This window comes from Corapipo altera, unplaced genomic scaffold, assembly GCF_003945725.1.
Source record: "Corapipo altera isolate COAL_440 unplaced genomic scaffold, ASM394572v1 2, whole genome shotgun sequence".
NCBI classification, from domain to species: Eukaryota; Metazoa; Chordata; class Aves; order Passeriformes; family Pipridae; genus Corapipo; species Corapipo altera.
The window spans coordinates 3,651,901-3,663,153 of NW_020884890.1; the positions used below are offsets into that span (position 1 = coordinate 3,651,901).

The 11,253-nt window shown below is 34.5% G+C and overlaps 1 protein-coding gene across 1 annotated transcript in view; it reads right to left on the bottom strand.

Moving 5' to 3' along the window:
* Nucleotides 1-11,253, bottom strand: part of EYS (eyes shut homolog) — an 853,574-nt gene that overhangs the window by 697,438 nt on the left and 144,883 nt on the right. The window lies entirely within an intron of this gene.

Consider the following 11,253-nt stretch of genomic DNA (forward strand, 5'->3'; position numbering starts at 1 on the left):
AAAAAGTCCCCTTCAAAAAGGGAACAGTCTGATACTTCTCTGTCCTCTAGCACAATTCCAATCACAGAGCACTGTTGGATCGCTGGAAGTGCAGAGCCTGCAGCGCTCGGTGTTGGTCGTGAGGGGGCGCTGTTGGGCTCTGGAGGTCACTGTGTGGGGGCCCTGGATCACGGGAGAAGCTGAAATGGAGATCTCCCCCCCGCAACAAGGAGGGGAAGGGCAAGAAAGGGGAAAGAAAGGCAGTTTCTTTCCCACTAAACTCACACTGTCTGCAGCTGGCTGTAGACAGGACTCCCCCTTTGTTTGTCGGTGAGCACAAACTCTATGATGAAATCTGAGCACATTCAGCTGGTTACAGAGCAGACCTTAGACAAACCGAAGCCAGAGAACAGATAGATGACCAGGTCGAGAGCAAAACAGCCTCAGAGCTTTTTCAACACACCTGGCCCCCATTAAGGCACAAAGTGAAGTGTTCCCTGTTTGTAAGGAGAGGAGGAGAAAAACTCCTCCCCCATCCCTGCAGTTTTTCAGATGGGCTATTAGCCGGGAATGCAGGTTGGCCAGCTAGTTCTTTTATATAGTTAATTACCCCTTCCCCCTCCTCGTTCAACCTCCTTCTCTTACAGTGGGACAGGGGAAAGGAAAATTTCTGCTTGGATTTTTAGGACAAGTAAACCTATGACACATACTTATGTTTGTACCTGGTTATAAACTTACCATTTTGTTTAAATAAATAACCAAAAATGACCCAATCCAGGTAAAATTCACCCAAGAATTCTAAGGAGACTAAAATAAGGCATTACTGAAGCAGTGTTAGTTGAGTGAGCAATCTTTTAAATGGACTTTGGGATCAGAAAAAGGAAAGGTGGCAAATGCAATACAAATTCTGAAGGGAAATATGAGAGTTTTGTTCCCTGTAGCCCTGCAAAACAATATGGACACTTCTTGCAATAGACCATAAGCTTTGCATTAACTTTGCAAGAACTGAGGCTCATCAGACTTGACCTGTATTTCCTGCAGTGATGTTTTGCTTGGCTTAACTGTGACAGCAGCTTTTTCTTCTGATTTGCTTTACTTTTTTTACCTTTGCATGGAATAACCATAGTTTTATACAGGCTGCAGTAACAAGTAGTCATTCTATGTAGGATGATGTTTATGACTCTAATGCAATGCTGTATAGAAATACAGGACTGGAAAGAGACCTTGAGAGGTGGAGACATAGGATGTGATGTGAGGAACACTGCATGGAATGATCAGAGGTGGGTCATAGGTCTGACATGGGAAACTCCATGACTACAAACAATGTACCAGTGCTCAGTTAAAGAAAGCAGACCTGGAGCTGGACAAAACTGGTCTTAGGCGTAACGAAAAAACCAAAGAAATGGTATTTAATATACTTTAGAGCCACCATAAAAAGTAAATTCAGATATAAAATAGAGCTGCAGTCCAATGAAGAAAAAGTGTAAGCGGACATATAGAAATGGCCTCAAGTGGATCCTAGAGAGATGCAGAAGAAACCACTAGTCACATTCTTCTAACACTGCCCTCAACAGCACCACTGTGAAACCACTGACCTTAAGATCTGGAGGAGGAGAGAAAAGAGTGAGTATAATGTCAGAAAAGGGACAGAAACTAAAAATTCTGTTAGTCCCAATTTAAACTGCATTTTTACTCATTTTCTCATTTCTAATCTAGTGATTAGATTTGATCCGATAATGGTTATAATTTTAATATTTCAGTAACATTATCAATACATTTTTGGCTTAACATGTATATAAGGTGTACTTCTCCCTTTTACATAACCAAGATTTTGAGCGTAACAGAGTCATCTAGAATTGTATGTACCAGTAAGTCTGACTTTATCAAATAACTTCCTGAAGGTTCTTATAAAGAACGTAACTTGCTCTTGCCTTCCATATTGCACAGTGTAGAAAAGCCAGTACTTCTAATGAGTGTTTAATTTTTAACTGACGCAAACATTTTAAGCTCTAAATCAGAATTTTCATTCCTTAGGACTTTAGATAGCCCAACTCCAGACTTGTCATTGCTAGAGATATTTTTAGTTTTATGTGATCTGCTTTAGTCTATTTTGCTCTTCTATTCTCAATTTAACATTATCACTTTTTTTTTCAGAAACTATTTAAGTGTGCTAATAAAGAGTATATGAAGGTGATCTACATTGAGCACTTCTTATTCACTATTTCATATGGCAACAAGCTTATCAAAGTATATTATATGATCTTACACTTCTGTTCAGTACTGGATCGTATCATAATTATTTTTTGTAATTATTTGTCTCTAAAATTAAAGCAATTTTAGCAAGCTACAACTTAAGACTTTTTTTTTTTACTTTTTTTTCCTTGTCTTTGAATGAAGTTATGTTAAAACACCAAATTAGACTCACAGACCCATTAGTTTTCAACCATTTAAACCAAGAAACTATTGATTCTTTGGCAGAGCATGGGCAGTTAAGGTTCCCTTTCTGAAATGTGGGCCTTCACATCCATGCTATTGCATTTAAGGTCATGAAAAACTCCACTTTTGTAGTATGATTTTTCTCATCCTGAACTCTATGTTTAAAAATGTCACATGATTTGAGCCCTCTAAAATTCTCTCTAAACTTCTTTCCACATATCCTAAAGAAAGTACAGAGTGACAAGTCTGGTACAGACATTGAAAGCACTTAAAAATTACCAATGTTTTACTTTGCTTCCTGGAACTTTACATTTATTTATTTTGAAAGACATTGAATCCACTTATTGAAACAACTAGAGGCTGGAAGATAGGTTTTCATGAATTCTGAATATTTCCTCATTTTCCTTTGGAGTTGTGTAGAACTGCACAGTAGATGTATTCTTAGAGAAGCCTAGGTATAGTAATAAAACTCGGTGTTTTTCAAAATAAGGTATTTTCAGTGAATGAGAAAAGAATAAAAAATAGCAGAAATAAAGAACTGGTCTGACAATTCACACAGGTGGGTGTTAAAAGCTCTGCCTAAGTCAGACAGTTGAGCAATCAAGTTTAAATTACTTGGTTTTGGACATTAGAAAAAAACTACCTTTTATAAACTAATTATCATAAATATTTAAATGAAGATTTATTAAAGATCAATATGTGTTGCTTTTCAGTCTTCTTAGAACAAAATATACATTTATGCTGTTAAAAATGTTCTTGAATCTATCTACAGCTAAATATTAAAAAAATGAACATGTAATTCGTCTTATTGGTGAAGACATTTTTGCTATAGATTGGTTGAAGAAGATTAAAACTGGACAACTTTCACTGAATATAGATGAAATCTAGACAACTTGTTTAGACTAAATTATTAAATTTTAGATTTCTAAATACATCATACTGAAATAGCTCATTCATTGACTATCACTACCCTATCCCAATATTTAATTTAAAAAAAAAAGAAAAATACAGTCTTCTGAAATGACAACTGGCATCGGAATATACGTGTTTATCCGCAGTGGTATTTGAAAAATAATCTAAAAATATTATTTTTGTCTGAATTTTCAGATTTAATTATAATTTTTCAGCTATTTTACTTCCAAAATTCCTTGTATCTTCATTTTAGGATGGTGTTTCACAAATCCCTGTGAAGGAGAGTTAATCTTCTGAGAGGAAGGTAAACCCAAGAAAAAAATGCAATAGTAATAATTTTCTAATGACACAGTTTTTCTAATTAACATCTAAGGGGGGATAGTTTCCATTAGCTCATGAAAAACAAGAGTTTGCTTGGGTTGGAGAGAATACTTCCAAGACTGGAACTCATTATTTATTAAATCAGATTAACTTTTTATTAAGTGTAAGCTATTAGCTACATTTACACCATATAGTGGACCGATGTTCTAGAAAGCTATTTCTCTGTTTAAGAAAGCAACATAACCTTTTCAGTGTAGAGACACACATGTCCCAGTAGGTGAAAGCAGCCAAAATCAAATGCATATGTTCACTAACTGATGTCCCAACTTCATATACTAAGGGTATTCAAACTTCAATATGATCATTTTCCAGTTCAAGTGAACATTAGTATTGTTATTCTCAAATTTTTCCAGCTAGCATAATTTATTTACATGGACCTGAATTTAAAGCTTTTTGAAAAGATTAAAAACACTTGCACTGGCCACAGTCAGTTTATGGCTTAACCCTGTTATCTACTACTACATGAATTGCAAACATGGGCAGATATTCTTAAATGTTAAATATGCAGTTAAAATTTTACCTTCTCCTGGTTTAGAAAGAAGTTAATCATTGAAGGGCACTTGGGAATAGTCCTCCCTGAAAGTTCCTCTGCAACTGGTTTTTAAGCACAGTCTTTTAGATGAGTTACTTTTTACAGAATGTCTTTAAATTTTGTTTGAGGTGTATTTTAATAACCTTGGTTCTTAAGTGAGCTCATTATTCTGGAACATAAAATTTGACTTTCGACCACAGATTATCTGTCTTTTCCCTTAGCCACTTTAGGGATTTAGGGGAAATCTGTCCTTAAAGATTCATCTCTTTGCAAAGTCTTTTGTAGACCTCCTTTTAAAAAAGTCTCTTATCCTCTGGTGAGGGTTCTGTTTGTTAGTTTTGTTATCATCAAAGTGCCTGTCATTTCTCACTAAAAAAGTCTGGTTCATATAAAAACCCACAACAGAATACTAGAAGAATATATAAAAACAATTTTCATGCCCAGAACTGAGAAATTTCCTCTGGCCTGATTCCTTTTCACTCTTTTAAACTCTTCCTTGTGTGAAGGGAGTCAATCATCGTATGTGAAATATGAAGAAGTACCAGGCAACCACTCAGGACACTCACAGAGAGAGGGAAAATTCCAGAAAGAGCATCTTACCTGGCCTGGATAAACTTGCAGGTTCCTCTGCTATCTGGAAGACTCTTGAACATTGCACTTGTGCTTTAGAGAGGTGGTGGGTTTTTTTAGGTTTTATAAAAATTCCTTGACAAATTGACTCTAATTATTTAGACACAAGAATTCTGGATTGAGAATGAGATGTGTTATAAACCTGGAGTAAAGGTAAATGTCAGTGTACTGAGGCATCAGCCCAAATTTGGGTGAGTGACACAAAGACTGATCATGGGATAATACAACAGATTGGGTTGGAAGAGACCTTTAGAGATCATTTAATTCAACCCTCGTCCAATGAGCAGGGACATCTTTAGCTCAGATTGCTCAGAGCCCAGTCCAATTTGTCCTTGAATGTTTCTAGAGACGGAGCATATACCACATCTCTTGGCAACCTGGTCCAGTGTTTCATAACTCCCATTATGAGATATTTTTTCCCTCTATCTAGTATAAATCTATCCTCTTTTAGTTTAAAGCCATTACCCCGTCTTTTATTGCTACAGACTCTAGTAAAAAGTTCCTCTCCAGTTTTCTCCTCTGCACCTGCTTCAACAGGTCCATGTCTTTCCTGTGCTGAGGGCTATAGGGCTGGATGCAGTACTCTAAATTATGTAAGTTCTAATATTTAATGTTCTTATCTGTAATGTTCTGATCTGAAAAGTAAACTAAATCTCACATGCTGAGTTTATACTAAAGTGGTGGCAAATACTGAGGAGAAAGGTATAAAACAAACAGATCCAAAGAAGTCAAGTATTTTGAAGGAGTATGTTTAAAATGAGATATGTCTCAGTAAATAGAAAGTGAAGCAAGTATATTTCAGAAAAAGTAAACTTGAGCTACTCAGAGTCCCAGAGTGAAAACCAAAGTATAGAAGTTGTTACTGAATGTAAGTTTCCAATGCAACACAGGTTAAAAAAAAAATAAATATTGGTCTTAGAATGCCTAAGAATACTGCTTATGTGACAAGAAAATATACGTCATTAAGAGACATCATTTACACAGATGAAACCATACTTTAAGTCTGTAGCATTGTGATATTTTATATCATATTTCAACAGAACGGTTTTGGAGACTTTTTTTAATAGAAGGAACAACTACTGAACGCAAAGGTTGAGAAATAGCTTAAGAAAGCCTAGAATATTTAGTTCAATATTTATGTATAATAACATAATTAAGTTAATAACATAATTTAGTTCATGTATATAACATAAATCCAGATTCAGTGGATATACAGTAGACTATGTCAGCTAATGATGTTGTACATTGTGTCTGAAAAAAAAGTAAGCAATATATGGCTAAGCCTGATTATCCATACTTAAGAGAGGAAAGTCGATGTTCAGAGCTAAAAGATGTCAGACTAAGGTCTTTTAAAGAAGTAAAGCAGAGCTTCAAAAATCAGCTGTGTCATGAAAGCAGTCACTAGATCTACACAACAGTCTTATTTATCTCTCTAATACATTTTATATTTTTAAACATGCTATATTTACATCTACACTACACATCTTAATCATGTTTTAAACCCTTTAGTGTGATAGATGATTTATAACACTGTTGACAATTTTTGTACCTTGGTAAGATCTGAAATGCTGTACTTCGCTGAGCTAATCAACACAGGCTCAGCTGAGAAGCAGAAAATAATGTCTTTGTGGTTATAGGTAATCAACTTTTTAACAACTTCAACTTGTTCAAAAGACTTTTTGAATGAATTTACATAAAAGGAATACATCTCTCATGTTTCTTATTGATGATTTGATGATTTTTTGGGGGTGATTTACAGCTATTTGGATGTCCACTACTATGCAGCTACCTCTCTAAATGCTAAGAGAAAGCTGCAAATTCTTAGTCTCCCTTGTCACTAATAGCAGATTTACCTGTTGGGTAATGAGAATGAATAATTCTGGTGTTCTCAATAAGACACTTATAAACTATATACAGAGAAAAAACTTTAGATTCCTTTTAAGTTTTACTCTGAATATGTAAAAAAGGAAAGGATAGACATTAATAGATGTAAAGCCAGAAGAGTCAGATAAGTTAAAGTAAATCTACAGAGTTCTGAAAACTCCCTGAGAGGTAAATCTGGGAGCTGTATGCCTTAATAAAATGAGGTATGGTAGGTTGGTAGGAAGTGGAAAGCAGGAGAAGAAAGTGGTAGTTTGGTTTGTATGCACGTGGATTTGAGGTCAGTCTTTCACGGAAAAACACTGCAAATAGGAAACACTCCCACTATGTCTCTGAAACTTTGCTACTTTTTAAATGTACAATCAGTGATGTAAAATATCTCTCTGATTTGAGTGCTGGGCTAATAGTCCGAGAAAGTCAAGGAGTTTGTACTTCACTTAAAAAATTAAAAGTTTTATACAGGTGGATGAAAGTAATTTTTGGAGTTCATGAGCAGATGGAGCTATCAGGAGTATTTTATAAGCCAAGTTTAAAACGTCTTTCAGTTGAGAATTTTACTAATTATTTACTTAGAAATCCATACACATTGATACATCTATGCTTCTTAATAAAAAACAGTATCTTTAAGTTAACCATGTAATGTATAACTATTCTTGATTAAACTCCATCAAAATTCTTCCTTATTTATATGGTCAAAATATATTCTGTGCTGCAAATTAAACTAGAAACCGAAATAGTAAGAAATATGAACATACTCATAAATATCACCCTGCTTTGGGAACATTTTGTTCCATTTTAAAAGCAGCCAGAACTTCAATACTGATATTACATTTCTCTTTGAAACACCAGGTAGAATGTTTTAATAGTCTTTTGGCTTTTCATGCAATTGTTGCATGCCAAAATAATAGAAGAATTTCCAGCACAAACATTTCAATAGTATTATTATTTCTTGTAGAAATCAAGACCTGTAGATGACAGTTTGCTTGGAGTTACTACAAGTGTGATACGACATCAGACATTAGCCCTTGCTTGTTGTTCTAGCATTTATCTGCTTCAAATTAAATATTATGCCAGTATGGTTTAAAATGTATTCTTTTTATTTTTTTGTAGCTTACTTCTCTATCCTTTCATTATAATTACTACAGCTGAATGTTCCAAGTGGAGTGAAACTGGTGTTCCCATGTAATTCAGCTTGCTAACTTCTTAGGAGACAGATCCTTGTAGTCCTTACAACACACCTTCTGCTGGTGCGGCCTCACCTTGAGAACTGTGTGCAATTTTGGGAACCACAGTATGAGATGGATATAAAACTATATATCCAAAGAAGGGCCACAAAGAGGTGAAAGGGTCTAGAGGAGAAGCTGTATGAGGAGCAGCTGAGGTTGTTTGGCTTGTTCACCCTGTAGGAGACTGAGGTCTTATCACAGTCTACAGCTCCTTTGTGAGTGGAAGAGTAGGGGCAAACATTGAGCTCTTCTCCCAGGTGAACAGTAGTAGGACCCAAGGGAATGGTATGAAGCTGTGTCAGAGGAGGTTTAGGTTGGATTTTAGGAAAAAGTTCTTCATCCAGAGGGTGGTTGGGCACTGGAACACTCTCCCAGGGAAGTGGTACAGCACAGTACCAAGACTGACAGAGTTCAAAAAGCTTTGGGACAATGTGCTCGTGAGGGTGGTCCTGTGCAGAGTCTGGACTTGAACTCGATGATCCTTGTGGGACCCTTCCAACTCAGAACATTCTATGATTCTAATCGAGTCAGTGTAATTCATGTTTTTTCTAAGAATTTTACTGGCATTGGGAGAGACCTATATTGGGAGCAAAGTTAAAGAAACAGACTACCTAAAAACTACCTAAAACCTACTACCTTTGCCTTTCACCCTAACTAATGCTATTTGGACAAACCTCCTAAAAGGCATTTTAAACAGTAGGTAATGTTTCTGGGCAACTGCTGAAGAGGATTAGAAAGAGAATTACTTTGGTTGTTATTTTTGCTTTCTGTCAGTTATCACTGAAAATTCTTCTTCAGTAGAAAATTGAATCCTCTGAAAAGTAGCAAGCTGTTCCTTTCTTCTTCATTTGATGAAGGTAAGTATTCTGAGTGAATTCCTGTAGCAATACTTAGCAAGTGACTTCTTTTATTCCATTATTTCAGTCCGCAGTCATTGATATTGTGCACTAACAATTTCTCTTTCAGAGGTGACAACTGTAATAACACATAAAGTGCAATGAATAAAGCTTAAAATGGCAGCATCTGTTGCTGAGAAATACACTGCTGTGTAATTCCAATGACACTTCTGTGACAGGAACCTCCCATGATGATACAAAAATTGCTTTACCTGCTCACCTTCAGTACAAGGAATAGAGCTGTGAAAAAAATAATTCTTTTTATCTATTTGAGTTTTGAAACTTATGAGATTATCACTGTACTTCAACATGAAATGCCAACAGGAAGTACTGAATGAATTCCTTATTTTACTTCACTTGTGTGCACAGCTTTTGCTTGACCTAATGATTTGTCTTTGTCTCAAGTTTTCTTACTTTTGCCCTTCTGATTCTTTTCACCATCCCACTGGGGAAGAGTGAACAAAAAGGTGTGTGGTATTTAGCTGCCCACCAGGGTTAAAACATGTCAACACTGTATTCTAGAGAACAAAAGAATTTAAAAATGTGGATTTGACCAGATAGAAGGATTTAAATTAGGCCATATTAATTGTTTTGTTCACTAGTATAAACATTGTCTTTACTAGGTTGTGACAGGTATTGGAACTTTTATATCCTGTATCTTCTTCTCTGGAACATTAGCTATTGTGGAATCAGAGATTCTTTCTACAGAATACTGATACAAATAACCTATGCAGTTCAACAAAGTATTTTTATATTCATTTCCCATATACCTGTAGATGCTACCTGATCTGTCTCAACTCAATAAAACAATGAAAGAGAAAAAATAAACTGTGGATAAACTGGGAATAATCCTAATGAGTCTTATAAAAGGAAAGTTTGAAGATGAGGAAAAAGTATGTAATTAAGTAGTACTTAAAATTCTAGCTGGTGAGTTTTCTTGGGATTCAGTGCATTTTAGCAGCAGCAAGATTATTTTAATTAAAGGACTTTTCTACCAACTGAATGAAGTGTCTAACATGAACAATCAATCCCTGCTAGTATGATTGCTCTACACACAAGGAAAGATAGTAATAAATTAGAGGAAGCTTATTCAAGAACAATTGGCCTACTGTGCAAAACTTGAGAAATTGCTGATATGGATTGTTTCAGTGTCCTAAGCCATGTTACTTACTTGCACTGTTGTAGATAAGAGGTTTTTATCTACTGTCAGAGAAGGGAAAAATGAAAATAAGGAGCTAACCATAGGAGGAAATTAAAAGCACAAAAATAATGACATCTATTCAACAAAAATAACTATATTTATTCATATTTATTATATTTATTACTTTTATGAGTAAATTACCCAAAATGTATTTTACATATAAACAGAAACAAAAAATGTAGTTTAAAATTGCATTTGTGTGTATATGGTAAGTTTCTACAAGGTTTTTTTAAAGAATATGGAATCAAAATGAAATGGTTATATAACTTTCTTAATCAAAGTTCTGTTTTTCACATCTGAGAACACTACATCATCCATATTTTGTGTTCCCTAAGATGTCTATTCCAAACATGATTTAAATGTTAATGCAAAAGCTACAGATGCAGTGTTTATAATTTATAAACACAATTAAGAACAATTAGATGTGAAACTACAATAGTTTTTCTGGTTGCAGATGCTATTTCATTCAGAGTCAAGTAAACATGCCAAAATTGCTACTGCATTGTCCTTCCCTTCTCAAACACATAAATAAAACAATAAACAAGTATAAATAGAAATTTTTATGGATCAAGACTGAAGAACTAACTGATTATTTAAAAATAGAAAAAGTAAAAAAAAATTAATTGCAATATAAAGAAGCACTACAATGAGATGCCACAAAAGAAAGAATCTTGAATTCAGTCATAACTCAGTGTTTAGTAAGGTTTAATTGTATTAATTGCATACCTTTATTGCCATATATTGTAGCCTGTTAAACTTTTGTTTTATGATCATATTGTACACTAGAGACCTTAAATTACCTCGAAAGCCTTGAGTTATTGTAGTGAAACATTACTTTTATTAACAAATCCATAATTTTAGGTGTTACATCAATAAAAAAACTCTCAAGTTTAGATTGAAAAAATAAAATCCTAAAGATGATAAAGCAGAAGTGAAAAGAAACGTTGATAGTTACAACTCTGGAGTATTACTCTATTTCTTTTTCAATATCAGTATATTAAAAGTCTGTTTTCTCTGTGTATTACTGTAATTTCTTTAGATTAAATTAATTTTCAATCTTTGAGTAATAAGTATTAAGGATCTATATTTCAGTTGGTTATTTTTTAAATTCTCTTAATATTTTTGGTACTTATCTTTAAATTGATGTACATATGACTAATTTCTGTTTCCTTAATGTTA